The sequence below is a fragment of the Ambystoma mexicanum genome, chromosome 4q (genome assembly GCF_040938575.1).
Source record: "Ambystoma mexicanum isolate Mex_15411 chromosome 4q, UKY_AmexF1_1, whole genome shotgun sequence".
NCBI lineage: Eukaryota > Metazoa > Chordata > Amphibia > Caudata > Ambystomatidae > Ambystoma > Ambystoma mexicanum.
Window position 1 is genome coordinate 433,924,243 of NC_090928.1, and position 18,901 is coordinate 433,943,143.

An 18,901-nucleotide genomic window follows, 5' to 3' on the forward strand; every position below is an offset into this window, starting at 1 on the left:
CCTTTTTAAAAAAGGGCAGTTTTCAGCATTCGAGGGTTTAACTCAGTGGTAGAGCGTAGGAATGCAGTTCAAGAAGTCCCCGTTTCATAACCATATACCCTCTTCAATAGATCCTGTTAAAATGTTTTTCAACCCAATGCATGGTAAGAAACAATAAGATATATAATAATTTCATATACAAAAGAATGAACAATTGGGTTTAACTATGCTCTTAGCACAAAATCAACAAACTGCAATAGAGAAGCAGTTACATTTTGTAGAATTTGTGCATTTGACAAAAGATTTTTTTTCCATGTTCCAAGATCTACATGTGATACGAAATGTATGAATTCTTGCAATGGAAACCTCACTGTATTTTACCAAGGCAGATAAAGGACATCCTTCGCAACCCATATACTTATAAGGAGGGTTTGGTGGATGAAAATGCTTTGCTTTGATGGTGATTGCATGTTGCTTCCACTTTGTACATATTACTGAATAAATAAAGGTGAATGTTTCAGAAATGGTGGTATATAGCTCAGGGGTAGAGCATTTCACTGCAGATCAAAAGGATCCTAGTTCATATCTGGGTTCCCCCTTGTCCAACTGTTTTACCTCTAGAAATACGTTTTTAATTAAATAAATTGAAGTAAACATTTACAATCTTAGCATTTTATGTAATGAGCAAAACATTTCTACATTTGAAATACTCCTGATCATCACCTGAAACATAGGGTAAACACCATTAAACTGTTTAGGATTTCTTCATATGATACACAGTGTGTTTTACATTCACCCAAGTTCTACTGGTGATATGATTAGTTTGAAATAGTCCATTGGAAGCTCATATGAATGTTATAAAACTGTGGTGGAAACCAATAATATGCCCTTAATGAAATGTATTAATTTGTACAGCTGACCAGAAGTGCACTGATGTCATTAGTTCTACAAGTTCCATACAGTCACCCACTCTATCACCTTTTTAAAAAAGGGCAGTTTTCAGCATTCAATTGTTTATGTCAGTGGTAGAGCGTAGGAGGGCTTTTCAAGAAGTTCATGTTTCATAACCATATACCCTCTTCAATAGATCCTGTTACAATGTATGTTTTAACCCAATGCACTGTAAGAAACAATAAGATATATCATCATTTCATATACAAAACAATGAACAATTGGGTTTAACTATGCTCTTAGCACAACATCAACAAAATGCAGTAGAGAAACAGTTACGTTTTGCAGAATGTGTGCATTTGTCAAAAGTTTTTTTTCCATGTTCCAAGATCTACATGTGATACGAAATGTATGAATTCTTGCAATGGAAACCTCACTGTATTTTACCAAGTCAGATAAAGGACATCCTTCGCACCCTATATACTTATAAGGAGAGTTTGGTGGCTGGAAATGCATTGCTTTGATGGTGATTGCATGTTGCTTGCACTTTGTACATATTACTGAATTAATAAAGGTGAACTTTTCAGAATTGGGGGTATCGCTCAGTGGTAGAGCATTTGACTGCAGATCAAGAGGTCCCTAGTTCAAATCTGGGTGCCCCCTTGTTCAGCTGTTTTACCTGTAGAAATATTTTTTTAAAATAAATTGAATAAAACATTTACAATCTTAGCATTTTATGTAATGAGCAACACATTTCTACATTTGAAATACTCCTGATCATCTCCTGAAATATAGGGTAAACACCATGAAACTGTTTAGGATTTCTTCATATGATACAAGCTGTGTTTTACATTCACCCAAGTTCTACTGGTGATATTATTAGTTTGAAATAGTCCATTGGAAGCTCATATGAATGTTATAAAACTGTGGTGGAAACCAATAATATGCCCTTAATGAAATGTATTAATTTGTACAGCTGACCAGAAGTGCACTGATGTCATTAGTTCTACAAGTTCCATAGAGTCACCCACTCTATCATCTTTTTTAAAAAGGGCAGTTTTCAACATTCAAGGGTTTATGTCAGTGGTAGAGCGTAGGAGTGTAGTTCAAGAAGTCCCTGTTTCATAACCATATACCCTCTTCAATAGATCCTGTTAAAATGTTTTTCAACCCAATGCACTGTAAGAAACAATAAGATATATCATCATTTCATATACAAAACAATGAACAATTGGGTTTAACTATGCTCTTAGCACAACATCAACAAAATGCAGTAGAGAAACAGTTACGTTTTGCAGAATGTGTGCATTTGTCAAAAGTTTTTTTTCCATGTTCCAAGATCTACATGTGATACGAAATGTATGAATTCTTGCAATGGAAACCTCACTGTATTTTACCAAGTCAGATAAAGGACATCCTTCGCACCCCATATACTTATAAGGAGAGTTTGGTGGCTGGAAATGCATTGCTTTGATGGTGATTGCATGTTGCTTGCACTTTGTACATATTACTGAATTAATAAAGGTGAACTTTTCAGAATTGGGGGTATCGCTCAGTGGTAGAGCATTTGACTGCAGATCAAGAGGTCCCTAGTTCAAATCTGGGTGCCCCCTTGTTCAGCTGTTTTACCTGTAGAAATATTTTTTTAAAATAAATTGAATAAAACATTTACAATCTTAGCATTTTATGTAATGAGCAACACATTTCTACATTTGAAATACTCCTGATCATCTCCTGAAATATAGGGTAAACACCATGAAACTGTTTAGGATTTCTTCATATGATACAAGCTGTGTTTTACATTCACCCAAGTTCTACTGGTGATATTATTAGTTTGAAATAGTCCATTGGAAGCTCATATGAATGTTATAAAACTGTGGTGGAAACCAATAATATGCCCTTAATGAAATGTATTAATTTGTACAGCTGACCAGAAGTGCACTGATGTCATTAGTTCTACAAGTTCCATAGAGTCACCCACTCTATCATCTTTTTTAAAAAGGGCAGTTTTCAACATTCAAGGGTTTATGTCAGTGGTAGAGCGTAGGAGTGTAGTTCAAGAAGTCCCTGTTTCATAACCATATACCCTCTTCAATAGATCCTGTTAAAATGTTTTTCAACCCAATGCACTGTAAGAAACAATAGGCTATATCATCATTTCATATACAAAACAATGAACATTGGGTTTAACTATGCTCTTAGCACAAAATCAACAAACTGCAGTAGAGAAGCAGTTACATTTTGCAGAATTTGTGCATTTGCCAAAAGATTTTTGTTCCATGTTCCAAGATCTACATGTGATACGAAATGTATGAATTCTTGCAATGGAAACCTCACTGTATTTTACCAAGGCAGATAAAGGACATCTTTTGTACCCCTTATACTTATAAGGAGGGTTTGGTGGCTGAAAATGCTTTGCTTTGATGGTGATAGCATGTTGCTTCCACTTTGTACATATTACTGAATTAATAAAAGTGAACTTTTCAGAACTGGGGGTATAGCTCAGTGGTAGAGCATTTGCCTGCAGCTCAAGAGGTCCCTAGCTCAAATCTGGGTGTCCCCTTGTTCAACTGTTTTACCTGTAGAAATATTTATTTTATTAAATAAATTGAAGAAAACATTTACAATGTTACCATTTTCTGTAATGAGCAACAAATTTCTACATTTGAAATACTCCTGATCATCACCTGAAACATAGGGTAAACACCATTAAGCTGTTTAGGATTTCTTCATATGATACAAGCTGTGTTTTACATTCACCCAAGTTGTACTGGTGATATGATCAGTTTGAAATAGTCCATTGGAAGCTCATATGAATGTTATAAAACTGTGGTGGAAACCGATAATATGCCCTTAATGAAATGTATTAATTTGTAGAGCTGACCAGAAGTGCACTGATGTCATTAGTTCTACAAGTTCCATACAGTCACCCACTCTATCACCTTTTTAAAAAAGGGCAGTTTTCAGCATTCGAGGGTTTAACTCAGTGGTAGAGCGTAGGAATGCAGTTCAAGAAGTCCCCGTTTCATAACCATATACCCTCTTCAATAGATCCTGTTAAAATGTTTTTCTACCCAATGCATGGTAAGAAACAATAAGATATATAATCATTTCATATACAAAAGAATGAACAATTGGGTTTAACTATGCTCTTAGCACAAAATCAACAAACTGCAATAGAGAAGCAGTTACATTTTGCAGAATTTGTGCATTTGACAAAAGATTTTTTTTCCATGTTCCAAGATCTACATGTGATACGAAATGTATGAATTCTTGCAATGGAAACCTCACTGTATTTTACCAAGGCAGATAAAGGACATCCTTCGCAACCCATATACTTATAAGGAGGGTTTGGTGGCTGAAAATGCTTTGCTTTGATGGTGATTGCATGTTGCTTCCACTTTGTACATATTACTGAATAAATAAAGGTGAATGTTTCAGAAATGGTGGTATATAGCTCAGGGGTAGAGCATTTCACTGCAGATCAAAAGGATCCTAGTTCATATCTGGGTTCCCCCTTGTCCACCTGTTTTACCTCTAGAAATATGTTTTTAATTAAATAAATTGAAGTAAACATTTACAATCTTAGCATGTTATGTAATGAGCAAAACATTTCTACATTTGAAATACTCCTGATCATCACCTGAAACATAGGGTAAACACCATTAAACTGTTTAGGATTTCTTCATATGATACACAGTGTGTTTTACATTCACCCAAGTTCTACTGGTGATATGATTAGTTTGAAATAGTCCATTGGAAGCTCATATGAATGTTATAAAACTGTGGTGGAAACCAATAATATGCCCTTAATGAAATGTATTAATTTGTACAGCTGACCAGAAGTGCACTGATGTCATTAGTTCTACAAGTTCCATACAGTCACCCACTCTATCACCTTTTTAAAAAAGGGCAGTTTTCAGCATTCAATTGTTTATGTCAGTGGTAGAGCGTAGGAGGGCTTTTCAAGAAGTTCATGTTTCATAACCATATACCCTCTTCAATAGATCCTGTTAAAATGTATGTTTTAACCCAATGCACTGTAAGAAACAATAAGATATATCATCATTTCATATACAAAACAATGAACAATTGGGTTTAACTATGCTCTTAGCACAACATCAACAAAATGCAGTAGAGAAACAGTTACGTTTTGCAGAATGTGTGCATTTGTCAAAAGTTTTTTTTCCATGTTCCAAGATCTACATGTGATACGAAATGTATGAATTCTTGCAATGGAAACCTCACTGTATTTTACCAAGTCAGATAAAGGACATCCTTCGCACCCCATATACTTATAAGGAGAGTTTGGTGGCTGGAAATGCATTGCTTTGATGGTGATTGCATGTTGCTTGCACTTTGTACATATTACTGAATTAATAAAGGTGAACTTTTCAGAATTGGGGGTATCGCTCAGTGGTAGAGCATTTGACTGCAGATCAAGAGGTCCCTAGTTCAAATCTGGGTGCCCCCTTGTTCAGCTGTTTTACCTGTAGAAATATTTTTTTAAATAAATTGAATAAAACATTTACAATCTTAGCATTTTATGTAATGAGCAACACATTTCTACATTTGAAATACTCCTGATCATCTCCTGAAATATAGGGTAAACACCATGAAACTGTTTAGGATTTCTTCATATGATACAAGCTGTGTTTTACATTCACCCAAGTTCTACTGGTGATATTATTAGTTTGAAATAGTCCATTGGAAGCTCATATGAATGTTATAAAACTGTGGTGGAAACCAATAATATGCCCTTAATGAAATGTATTAATTTGTACAGCTGACCAGATGTGCACTGATGTCATTAGTTCTACAAGTTCCATAGAGTCACCCACTCTATCATCTTTTTTAAAAAGGGCAGTTTTCAACATTCAAGGGTTTATGTCAGTGGTAGAGCGTAGGAGTGTAGTTCAAGAAGTCCCTGTTTCATAACCATATACCCTCTTCAATAGATCCTGTTAAAATGTTTTTCAACCCAATGCACTGTAAGAAACAATAGGCTATATCATCATTTCATATACAAAACAATGAACATTGGGTTTAACTATGCTCTTAGCACAAAATCAACAAACTGCAGTAGAGAAGCAGTTACATTTTGCAGACTTTGTGCATTTGGCAAAAGATTTTTTTTCCATGTTCCAAGATCTACATGTGATACGAAATGTATGAATTCTTGCAATGGAAAACTCACTGTGTTTTACCAAGGCAGATAAAGGACATCATTTGCACCTCATATACTGATAAGGAGGGTTTGATGGCTGAAAATGCATTGCTTTGATGGTGATTGCATGTTGCTTGCACTTTGTACATATTACTGAATTAATAAAGGAGAATTTTTCAGAACTGGGGGTATAGCTCAGTGGTAGAGCGTTTGACTGCAGCTCAAGAGGTCCCTAGTTCAAATCTGGGTGTCCCCTTGTTCAACTGTTTTACCTGTAGAAATATTTATTTTATTAAATAAATTGAAGAAAACATTTACAATGTTACCATTTTATGTAATGAGCAACAAATTTCTACATTTGAAATACTCCTGATCATCACCTGAAACATAGGGTAAACACCATTAAGCTGTTTAGGATTTCTTCATATGATACAAGCTGTGTTTTACATTCACCCAAGTTGTACTGGTGATATGATCAGTTTGAAATAGTCCATTGGAAGCTCATATGAATGTTATAAAACTGTGGTGGAAACCAATAATATGCCCTTAATGAAATGTATTAATTTGTAGAGCTGACCAGAAGTGCACTGATGTCATTAGTTCTACAAGTTCCATACAGTCACCCACTCTATCACCTTTTTAAAAAAAAGGGCAGTTTTCAGCATTCAAGGGTTTAACTCAGTGGTAGAGCATAGGAGTGCAGTTCAAGAAGTCCCTGTTTCATAAGCATATACCCTCGTCAATAGATCCTGTTAAAATGTTTTTCAACCCAATGCACTGTAAGAAACAGTAGGATATATCATCATTTCATATAAAAAACAATGAACAATTGGGTTTAACTATACTCTTAGCACAAAATCAACAAACTGCAATAGAGAAGCAGTTACGTTTTGCAGAATTTGTGCATTTGACAAACATTTTTTTTCCATGTTCCAAGATCTACATGTGATACGAAATTTATGAATTCTTGCAATGGAAACCTCACAGTATTTTACCAAGGCAGATAAAGGACATTTTTGTACCCCTTATACTTATAAGGAGGGTTTGGTGGCCGAAAATGCATTGCTTTGATGGTGATTGCATGTTGCTTGCATTTTGTACATATTACTGAATTAATAAAGATGAACTTTTCAGAACTGGGGGTATAGCTCAGTAGTAGAGCATTTGACTGCAGATTAAGAGGTCCCTAGTTCAACTCTGGGTGCCCCTTGTTCAACTGTTTTACCTGTAGAAATATTTTTTTAATTAAATAAATTGAAGAAAACATTTACAATCTCAGCATTTTATGTAATGAGCAACACATTTCTACATTTGAAATACTCCTGATCATCTCCTGAAACATAGGGTAAACACCATGAAACTGTTTAGGATTTCTTCATATGATACAAGCTGTGTTTTACATTCACCCAAGTTCTACTGGTGATATTATCAGTTTGAAATAGTCCATTGGAAGCTCATATGAATGTTATAAAACTGTGGTGGAAACCAATAATATGCCCTTAATGAAATGTATTAATTTGTACAGCTGACCAGAAGTGCACTGATGTCATTATTTCTACAAGTTCCATAAAGTCACCCACTCTATCACCTTTTTAAAAAAGGGCAGTTTTCAGCATTCAAGGGTTTAACTCAGTGTTAGAGCATAGGAGTGCAGTTGAAGAAGTCCCTGTTTCATAACCATATACCCTCGTCAATAGATCCTGTTAAAATGTTTTTCAACCCAATGCACTGTAAGAAACAATAGGATATATCATCATTTCATATAAAAAACAATGAACAATTGGGTTTAACTATACTCTTAGCACAAAATCAACAAACTGCAGTAGAGAAGCAGTTACATTTTGCAGAATTTGTGCATTTGACAAAATATTTTTTTTCCATGTTCCAAGATCTACATGTGATATGAAATGTATGAATTCTTGCAATGGAAACCTCGCTGTATTTTACCAAGGCAGATAAAGGACATCTTTTGTACCCCTTATACTTATAAGGAGGGTTTGGTGGCTGAAAATGCTTTGCTTTGATGGTGATTGCATGTTGCTTGCACTTTGTACATATTACTGAATTAATAAAGGTGAACTTTTCAGAACTGGGGGTATAGCTCAGTGGTAGAGCATTTACCTGCAGCTCAAGAGGTCCCTAGTTCAAATCTGGGTGTCCCCTTGTTCAACTGTTTTACCTGTAGAAATATTTATTTTATTAAATAAATTGAAGAAAACATTTACAATGTTACCATTTTATGTAATGAGCAACAAATTTCTACATTTGAAATACTCCTGATCATCTCCTGAAACATAGGGTAAACACCATTAAGCTGTTTAGGATTTCTTCATATGATACAAGCTGTGTTTTACATTCACCCAAGTTCTACTGGTGATATTATCAGTTTGAAATAGTCCATTGGAAGCTCATATGAATGTTATAAAACTGTGGTGGAAACCAATAATATGCCCTTAATGAACTGTATAAATTTGTACAGCTGACCAGAAGTGCACTGATGTCATTACTTCTACAAGTTCCATACAGTCACCCACTCTATCACCTTTTTAAAAAAGGGCAGTTTTCAACATTGAAGGGTTTATGTCAGTGGTAGAGCGTAGGAGTGTAGTTCAAGAAGTCCCTGTTTCATAACCATATACCCTCTTCAATAGATCCTGTTAAAATGTTTTTCAACCCAATGCACTGTAAGAAACAATAGGATATATCATCATTTCATATACAAAACAATGAACAATTGGGTTTAACTATGCGCTTAGCACAAAATCAACAAACTGCAGTAGAGAAGCAGTTACATTTTGCAGAATTTGTGCATTTGACAAAAGATTTTTTTTCCATGTTCCAAGATCTACATGTGATACGAAATGTATGAATTATTGCAATGGAAACCTCACTGTATTTTACCAAGGCAGATAAAGACATCCTTTGCACCCCATATACTTATAAGGAGGGTTTGGTGGCTGAAAATGCATTGCTTTGATGGTGATTGCATGTTGCTTGCACTTTGTACATATTACTGAATTAATAAAGGTGAACTTTTCCAAACTGGGGGTATAGCTCAGTGGTAAAGCATTTGACTGCAGATCAAGCGGTCCTTAGTTCATATCTGGGTGCCCCCTTGTTCAACTGTTTTACCTGTAGAAATATTTTTTTATTAAATAAATTGAAAAAAACATTTACAATCGTAGCATTTTATGTAATGAGCAACACATTTCTACATTTGAAATACTCCTGATCATCTCCTGAAACATAGGGTAAACACCATGAAACTGTTTAGGATTTCTTCATATGATACAAGCTGTGTTTTACATTCACCCAGGTTCTACTGGTGATATGACCAGTTTGAAATAGTCCATTGGAAGCTCATATGAATGTTATAAAACTGTGGTGGAAACCAATAATATGCCCTTAATGAAATGAATTAATTTGTACAGCTGACCAGAAGTGCATTGATGTCATTAGTTCTACAAGTTCCATACAGTCACCCACTCTATCACCTTTTTAAAAAAGGGCAGTTTTCAGCATTCAAGGGTTTAACTCAGTGGTAGAGCATAGGAGTGCAGTTCAAGAAGTCCCTGTTTCATAAGCATATACCCTCGTCAATAGATCCTGTTAAAATGTTTTTCAACCCAATGCACTGTAAGAAACAATAGGATATATCATAATTTCATATAAAAAACAATGAACAATTGGGTTTAACTATACTCTTAGCACAAAATCAACAAATTGCAATAGAGAAGCAGTTACGTTTTGCAGAATTTGTGCATTTGACAAACGTTTTTTTTCCATGTTCCAAGATCTACATGTGATACGAAATTTATGAATTCTTGCAATGGAAACCTCACAGTATTTTACCAAGGCAGATAAAGGACATTTTTGTACCCCTTATACTTATAAGGAGGGTTTGGTGGCCGAAAATGCATTGCTTTGATGGTGATTGCATGTTGCTTGCATTTTGTACATATTACTGAATTAATAAAGATGAACTTTTCAGAACTGGGGGTATAGCTCAGTAGTAGAGCATTTGACTGCAGATTAAGAGGTCCCTAGTTCAACTCTGGGTGCCCCTTGTTCAACTGTTTTACCTGTAGAAATATTTTTTTAATTAAATAAATTGAAGAAAACATTTACAATCTCAGCATTTTATGTAATGAGCAACACATTTCTACATTTGAAATACTCCTGATCATCTCCTGAAACATAGGGTAAACACCATGAAACTGTTTAGGATTTCTTCATATGATACAAGCTGTGTTTTACATTCACCCAAGTTCTACTGGTGATATTATCAGTTTGAAATAGTCCATTGGAAGCTCATATGAATGTTATAAAACTGTGGTGGAAACCAATAATATGCCCTTAATGAAATGTATTAATTTGTACAGCTGACCAGAAGTGCACTGATGTCATTAGTTCTACAAGTTCCATACAGTCACCCACTCTATCACCTTTTTAAAAAAGGGCAGTTTTCAGCATTCAAGGGTTTAACTCAGTGTTAGAGCATAGGAGTGCAGTTGAAGAAGTCCCTGTTTCATAACCATATACCCTCGTCAATAGATCCTGTTAAAATGTTTTTCAACCCAATGCACTGTAAGAAACAATAGGATATATCATCATTTCATATAAAAAACAATGAACAATTGGGTTTAACTATACTCTTAGCACAAAATCAACAAACTGCAGTAGAGAAGCAGTTACATTTTGCAGAATTTGTGCATTTGACAAAATATTTTTTTTCCATGTTCCAAGATCTACATGTGATATGAAATGTATGAATTCTTGCAATGGAAACCTCGCTGTATTTTACCAAGGCAGATAAAGGACATCTTTTGTACCCCTTATACTTATAAGGAGGGTTTGGTGGCTGAAAATGCTTTGCTTTGATGGTGATTGCATGTTGCTTGCACTTTGTACATATTACTGAATTAATAAAGGTGAACTTTTCAGAACTGGGGGTATAGCTCAGTGGTAGAGCATTTGCCTGCAGCTCAAGAGGTCCCTAGGTCAAATCTGGGTGTCCCCTTGTTCAACTGTTTTACCTGTAGAAATATTTATTTTATTAAATAAATTGAAGAAAACATTTACAATGTTACCATTTTATGTAATGAGCAACAAATTTCTACATTTGAAATACTCCTGATCATCTCCTGAAACATAGGGTAAACACCATTAAGCTGTTTAGGATTTCTTCATATGATACAAGCTGTGTTTTACATTCACCCAAGTTCTACTGGTGATATTATCAGTTTGAAATAGTCCATTGGAAGCTCATATGAATGTTATAAAACTGTGGTGGAAACCAATAATATGCCCTTAATGAACTGTATTAATTTGTACAGCTGACCAGAAGTGCACTGATGTCATTACTTCTACAAGTTCCATACAGTCACCCACTCTATCACCTTTTTAAAAAAGGGCAGTTTTCAACATTGAAGGGTTTATGTCAGTGGTAGAGCGTAGGAGTGTAGTTCAAGAAGTCCCTGTTTCATAACCATATACCCTCTTCAATAGATCCTGTTAAAATGTTTTTCAACCCAATGCACTGTAAGAAACAATAGGATATATCATCATTTCATATACAAAACAATGAACAATTGGGTTTAACTATGCGCTTAGCACAAAATCAACAAACTGCAGTAGAGAAGCAGTTACATTTTGCAGAATTTGTGCATTTGACAAAAGATTTTTTTTCCATGTTCCAAGATCTACATGTGATACGAAATGTATGAATTATTGCAATGGAAACCTCACTGTATTTTACCAAGTCAGATAAAGACATCCTTTGCACCCCATATACTTATAAGGAGGGTTTGGTGGCTGAAAATGCATTGCTTTGATGGTGATTGCATGTTGCTTGCACTTTGTACATATTACTGAATTAATAAAGGTGAACTTTTCCAAACTGGGGGTATAGCTCAGTGGTAAAGCATTTGACTGCAGATCAAGCGGTCCCTAGTTCATATCTGGGTGCCCCCTTGTTCAACTGTTTTACCTGTAGAAATATTTTTTTATTAAATAAATTGAAAAAAACATTTACAATCGTAGCATTTTATGTAATGAGCAACACATTTCTACATTTGAAATACTCCTGATCATCTCCTGAAACATAGGGTAAACACCATGAAACTGTTTAGGATTTCTTCATATGATACAAGCTGTGTTTTACATTCACCCAGGTTCTACTGGTGATATGACCAGTTTGAAATAGTCCATTGGAAGCTCATATGAATGTTATAAAACTGTGGTGGAAACCAATAATATGCCCTTAATGAAATGAATTAATTTGTACAGCTGACCAGAAGTGCATTGATGTCATTAGTTCTACAAGTTCCATACAGTCACCCACTCTATCACCTTTTTAAAAAAGGGCAGTTTTCAGCATTCAAGGGTTTAACTCAGTGGTAGAGCATAGGAGTGCAGTTCAAGAAGTCCCTGTTTCATAAGCATATACCCTCATCAATATATCCTGTTAAAATATTTTTCAACCCAATGCACTGTAAGAAACAATAGGATATATCATCATTTCATATACAAAACAATGAACAATTGGGTTTAACTATGCTCTTAGCACAAAATCAACAAACTGCAGTAGACAAGCATTTACATTTTGCAGAATTTGTGCATTTGACAAAAGATTTTTTTTCCATGTTCCAAGATCTACATGTGATACGAAATGTATGAATTCTTGCAATGGAAACCTCACTGTATTTTACCAAGGCAGATAAAGGACATCCTTCATACCCCATATACTTATAAGAAGGTTTGGTGGATGAAAATGCATTGCTTTGATGGTGATTGCATGTTGCTTGCACTTTGTACATATTACTGAATTAATAAAGGTGAACTGTTCAGAACTGTGGGTATAGCTCAGTAGTAGAGCATTTGACTGCAGATCAAGAAGTCCCTAGTTCAACTCTGGGTGCCCCTTGTTCAACTGTTTTACCTGTAGAAATATTTTTTTTATTAAATAAATTGAAGAAAACATTTACAATGTTAGCATTTTATGTAATGAGCAACACATTTCTACATTTGAAATACTCCTGATCATCTCGTGAAACATAGGGTAAACAACATGAAACTGTTTAGGATTTCTTCATATGATACAAGCTGTGTTTTACATTCACCCAAGTTCTACTGGTGATATGATCAGTTTGAAATAGTCCATTGGAAGCTCATATGAATGTTATAAAACTGTGGTGGAAACCAATAATATGCCCTTAATGAAATGTATTAATTTGTAAAGCTGACCAGAAGTGCACTGATGTCATTAGTTCTACAAGTTCCATACAGTCACCCACTCTATCACCTTTTTAAAAAAGGGCAGTTTTCAGCATTCAAGGGTTTAACTCAGTGGTAGAGCATAGGAGTGCAGTTCAAGAAGTCCCTGTTTCATAAGCATATACCCTCGTCAATAGATCCTGTTAAAATGTTTTTCAACCCAATGCACTGTAAGAAACAATAGGATATATCATCATTTCATACAAAAAACAATGGAACATTGGGTTTAATTATACTCTTAGCACAAAATCAACAAACTGCAGTAGAGAAGCAGTTACGTTTTGCAGAATTTGTGCATTTGTCAAACTTTTTTTTTTCATGTTCCAAGATCTACATGTGATACGAAATGTATGAATTCTTGCAATGGAAACCTCACTGTATTTTACCAAGGCAGATAAAGGACATCTTTTGTACCCCTTATACTTATAAGGAGGGTTTGGTGGCTGAAAATGCATTGCTTTGATGGTGATTGCATGTTGCTTGCACTTTGTACATATTACTGAATTAATATAGGTGAATTTTTCAGAACTGGGGGTATAGCTCAGTGGTAGAGCATTTGACTACAAATCAAGAGGTCCCTAGTTTAAATCTGGGTGCCCCCTTGTTCAACTGTTTTACCTGTAGAAATATTTTTTAAATTGAAGAAAACATTTACAATCTTAGCATTTAATGTAATGAGCAACACATTTCTACATTTGAAATACTCCTGATCATCTCCTGAAACATAGGGTAAACACCATGAAACTGTTTAGGATTTCTTCATATGATGCAAGCTGTGTTTTACATTCACCCAAGTTCTACTGGTGATATTATCAGTTTGAAATAGTCCATTGGAAGCTCATATGAATGTTATAAAACTGTGGTGGAAACCAATAATATGCCCTTAATGAACTGTATTAATTTGTACAGCTGACCAGAAGTGCACTGATGTCATTAGTTCTACAAGTTCCATACAGTCACCCACTCTATCACCTTTTTAAAAAAGGGCAGTTTTCAATATTGAAGGGTTTATGTCAGTGGTAGAGCGTAGGAGTGTAGTTCAAGAAGTCCCTGTTTCATAACCATATACCCTCTTCAATAGATCCTGTTAAAATGTTTTTCAACCCAACGCACTGTAAGAAACAATAGGATATATCATCATTTCATATACAAAAAAATGAACAATTGGGTTTAACTATGCTCTTAGCACAAAATCAACAAACTGCAGTAGAGAAGCAGTTACATTTTGCAGAATTTGTGCATTTGACAAAAGATTTTTTTTCCATGTTCCAAGATCTACATGTGATACGAAATTTATGAATTCTTGCCATGGAAACCTCACTGTATTTTACCAAGGCAGATAAAGGACATCCTTCGCACCCCATATACTTATAAGGAGGGTTTGGTGGGTGAAAATGCATTGCTTTGATGGTGATTGCATGTTGCTTGCACTTTGTACATATTACTGAATTAATAAAGGTGAATTTTTCAGAACTGGGGGTATAGCTCAGTGGTAGAGCATTTGACTACAAATCAAGAGGTCCCTAGTTCAAATCTGGGTGCCCCCTTGTTCAACTGTTTTACCTGTAGAAATATTTTTTAAATTGAAGAAAACATTTACAATCTTAGCATTTAATGTAATGAGCAACACATTTCTACATTTGAAATACTCCTGATCATCTCCTGAAACATAGGGTAAACACCATGAAACTGTTTAGGATTTTTTCATATGATGCATGCTGTGTTTTACATTCACCCAAGTTCTACTGGTGATATTATCAGTTTGAAATAGTCCATTGGAAGCTCATATGAATGTTATAAAACTGTGGTGGAAACCAATAATATGCCCTTAATGAACTGTATTAATTTGTCCAGCTGACCAGAAGTGCACTGATGTCATTAGTTCTACAAGTTCCATACAGTCACCCACTCTATCACCTTTTTAAAAAAGGGCAGTTTTCAGCATTCAAGGGTTTAACTCAGTGGTAGAGCATAGGAGTGTAGTTCAAGAAGTCCCTGTTTCATAACCATATACCCTCTTCAATAGATCCTGTTAAAATGTTTTTCAACCCAATGCACTGTAAGAAACAATAGGATATATCATCATTGCATATACAAAACAATGAACAATTGGGTTTAACTATGCTCTTAGCACAAAATCAACAAACTGCAGTAGAGAAGCAGTAACATTTTGCAGAATTTGTGCATTTGACAAAAGATTTTTTTCCATGTTCCAAGATCTACATGTGATACGAAATGTATGAATTCTTGCAATGGAAACCTCACTGTATTTTACCAAGGCAGATAAAGGACATCTTTTGTACCCCTTATACTTATAAGGAGGGTTTGGTGGCTGAAAATACTTTGCTTTGATGGTGATTGCATGTTGCTTGCACTTTGTACATATTACTGAATTAATAAAGGCGAACTTTTCAGAACTGGGGGTATAGCTCAGTGGTAGAGCATTTGACTGCAGATCAAGAGGTCCCTAGTTCAAATCTGGGTGTCCCCTTGTTCAACTGTTTTACCTGTAGAAATATTTATTTTATTAAATAAATTGAAGAAAACATTTACAATGTTACCATTTTATGTAATGAGCAACAAATTTCTACATTTGAAATACTCCTGATCATCACCTGAAACATAGGGTAAACACCATTAAGCTGTTTAGGATTTCTTCATATGATACAAGCTGTGTTTTACATTCACCCAAGTTCTACTGGTGATATGATCAGTTTGAAATAGTCCATTGGAAGCTCATATGAATGTTATAAAACTGTGGTGGAAACCAATAATATGCCCTTAATGAAATGTATTAATTTGTAAAGCTGACCAGAAGTGCACTGATGTCATTAGTTCTACAAGTTCCATACAGTCACCCACTCTATCACCTTTTTAAAAAAGGGCAGTTTTCAGCATTCAAGGGTTTAACTCAGTGGTAGAGCATAGGAGTGCAGTTCAAGAAGTCCCTGTTTCATAAGCATATACCCTCGTCAATAGATCCTGTTAAAATGTTTTTCAACCCAATGCACTGTAAGAAACAATAGGATATATCATCATTTCATATAAAAAACAATGAACAATTGGGTTTAACTATACTCTTAGCACAAAATCAGCAAACTGCAATAGAGAAGCAGTTACGTTTTGCAGAATTTGTGCATTTGACAAACGTTTTTTTTCCATGTTCCAAGATCTACATGTGATACGAAATTTATGAATTCTTGCAATGGAAACCTCACAGTATTTTACCAAGGCAGATAAAGGACATTTTTGTACCCCTTATACTTATAAGGAGGGTTTGGTGGCCGAAAATGCATTGCTTTGATGGTGATTGCATGTTGCTTGCATTTTGTACATATTACTGAATTAATAAAGGCGAGCTTTTCAGAACTGGGGGTATAGCTCAGTAGTAGAGCATTTGAATGTAGATCAAGAGGTCCCTAGTTCAACTCTGGGTGCCCCTTGTTCAACTGTTTTACCTGTAGAAATATTTATTTTATTAAATAAATTGAAGAAAACATTTACAATGTTACCATTTTATGTAATGAGAAACAAATTTCTACATTTGAAATACTTCTGATCATCTCCTGAAACATAGGGTAAACACCATGAAACTGTTTAGGATTTCTTCATATGATACAAGCTGTGTTTTACATTCACCCAAGTTCTACTGGTGATATTAGCTGTTTGAAATAGTCCATTGGAAGCTCATATGAATGTTATAAAACTGTGGTGGAAACCAATAATATGCCCTTAATGAACTGTATTAATTTGTACAGCTGACCAGAAGTGCACTGATGTCATTACTTCTACAAGTTCCATACAGTCACCCACTCTATCACCTTTTTAAAAAAGGGCAGTTTTCAACATTGAAGGGTTTATGTCAGTGGTAGAGCGTAGGAGTGTAGTTCAAGAAGTCCCTGTTTCATAAGCATATACCCTCGTCAATAGATCCTGTTAAAATGTTTTTCAACCCAATGCACTGTAAGAAACAATAGGATATATCATCATTTCATATACAAAACAATGAACAATTGGGTTTAACTATGCGCTTAGCACAAAATCAACAAACTGCAGTAGAGAAGCAGTTACATTTTGCAGAATTTGTGCATTTGACAAAAGATTTTTTTTCCATGTTCCAAGATCTACATGTGATACGAAATGTATGAATTCTTGCAATGGAAACCTCACTGTATTTTACCAAGGCAGATAAAGACATCCTTTGCACCCCATATACTTATAAGGAGGGTTTGGTGGCTGAAAATGCATTGCTTTGATGGTGATTGCATGTTGCTTGCACTTTGTACATATTACTGAATTAATAAAGGTGAACTTTTCCAAACTGTGGGTATAGCTCAGGGGTAAAGCATTTGACTGCAGATCAAGCGGTCCCTAGTTCATATCTGGGTGCCCCCTTGTTCAACTGTTTTACCTGTAGAAATATTTTTTTATTAAATAAATTGAAAAAAACATTTACAATCGTAGCATTTTATGTAATGAGCAACACATTTCTACATTTGAAATACTCCTGATCATCTCCTGAAACATAGGGTAAACACCATGAAACTGTTTAGGATTTCTTCATATGATACAAGCTGTGTTTTACATTCACCCAGGTTCTACTGGTGATATGACCAGTTTGAAATAGTCCATTGGAAGCTCATATGAATGTTATAAAACTGTGGTGGAAACCAATAATATGCCCTTAATGAAATGAATTAATTTGTACAGCTGACCAGAAGTGCATTGATGTCATTAGTTCTACAAGTTCCATACAGTCACCCACTCTATCACCTTTTTAAAAAAAGGGCAGTTTTCAGCATTCAAGGGTTTAACTCAGTGGTAGAGCATAGGAGTGCAGTTCAAGAAGTCCCTGTTTCATAAGCATATACCCTCATCAATATATCCTGTTAAAATATTTTTCAACCCAATGCACTGTAAGAAACAATAGGATATATCATCATTTCATATACAAAACAATGAACAATTGGGTTTAACTATGCTCTTAGCACAAAATCAACAAACTGCAGTAGACAAGCATTTACATTTTGCAGAATTTGTGCATTTGACAAAAGATTTTTTTTCCATGTTCCAAGATCTACATGTGATACGAAATGTATGAATTCTTGCAATGGAAACCTCACTGTATTTTACCAAGGCAGATGAAGGACATCCTTCACACCCCATATACTTATAAGAAGGTTTGGTGGATGAAAATGCATTGCTTTGATGGTGATTGCATGTTGCTTGCACTTTGTACATATTACTGAATTAATAAAGGTGAACTGTGGGTATAGCTCAGTAGTAGAGCATTTGACTGCAGATCAAGAAGTCCCTAGTTCAACTCTGGGTGCCCCTTGTTCAACTGTTTTACCTGTAGAAATATTTTTTTTATTAAATAAATTGAAGAAAACATTTACAATGTTAGCATTTTATGTAATGAGCAACACATTTCTACATTTGAAATACTCCTGATCATCTCGTGAAACATAGGGTAAACAACATGAAACTGTTTAGGATTTCTTCATATGATACAAGCTGTGTTTTACATTCACCCAAGTTCTACTGGTGATATGATCAGTTTGAAATAGTCCATTGGAAGCTCATATG

At 35.0% G+C, this 18,901-nt stretch overlaps 7 non-coding genes across 7 annotated transcripts; all 7 read left to right on the plus strand.

Annotated features, from left to right (window-relative positions):
• Window positions 1-1,461: 1,461 nt before the first annotated feature.
• TRNAC-GCA (transfer RNA cysteine (anticodon GCA)) lies at window positions 1,462-1,533 on the plus strand. Its single transcript has one exon. It is a non-coding gene; the product is annotated as a tRNA-Cys (tRNA).
• Window positions 1,534-2,411: 878 nt separating this feature from the next.
• TRNAC-GCA (transfer RNA cysteine (anticodon GCA)) lies at window positions 2,412-2,483 on the plus strand. Its single transcript has one exon. It is a non-coding gene; the product is annotated as a tRNA-Cys (tRNA).
• A 2,789-nt stretch (window positions 2,484-5,272) lies between these two features.
• TRNAC-GCA (transfer RNA cysteine (anticodon GCA)) lies at window positions 5,273-5,344 on the plus strand. Its single transcript has one exon. It is a non-coding gene; the product is annotated as a tRNA-Cys (tRNA).
• Window positions 5,345-6,221: 877 nt separating this feature from the next.
• Window positions 6,222-6,293, plus strand: TRNAC-GCA (transfer RNA cysteine (anticodon GCA)). The gene has a single exon. It is a non-coding gene; the product is annotated as a tRNA-Cys (tRNA).
• Window positions 6,294-13,842: 7,549 nt separating this feature from the next.
• On the plus strand, window positions 13,843-13,914 carry TRNAC-ACA (transfer RNA cysteine (anticodon ACA)). Its single transcript has one exon. It is a non-coding gene; the product is annotated as a tRNA-Cys (tRNA).
• Window positions 13,915-14,787: 873 nt separating this feature from the next.
• Window positions 14,788-14,859, plus strand: TRNAC-ACA (transfer RNA cysteine (anticodon ACA)). Its single transcript has one exon. It is a non-coding gene; the product is annotated as a tRNA-Cys (tRNA).
• An 872-nt stretch (window positions 14,860-15,731) lies between these two features.
• TRNAC-GCA (transfer RNA cysteine (anticodon GCA)) lies at window positions 15,732-15,803 on the plus strand. Its single transcript has one exon. It is a non-coding gene; the product is annotated as a tRNA-Cys (tRNA).
• Window positions 15,804-18,901: the final 3,098 nt, after the last annotated feature.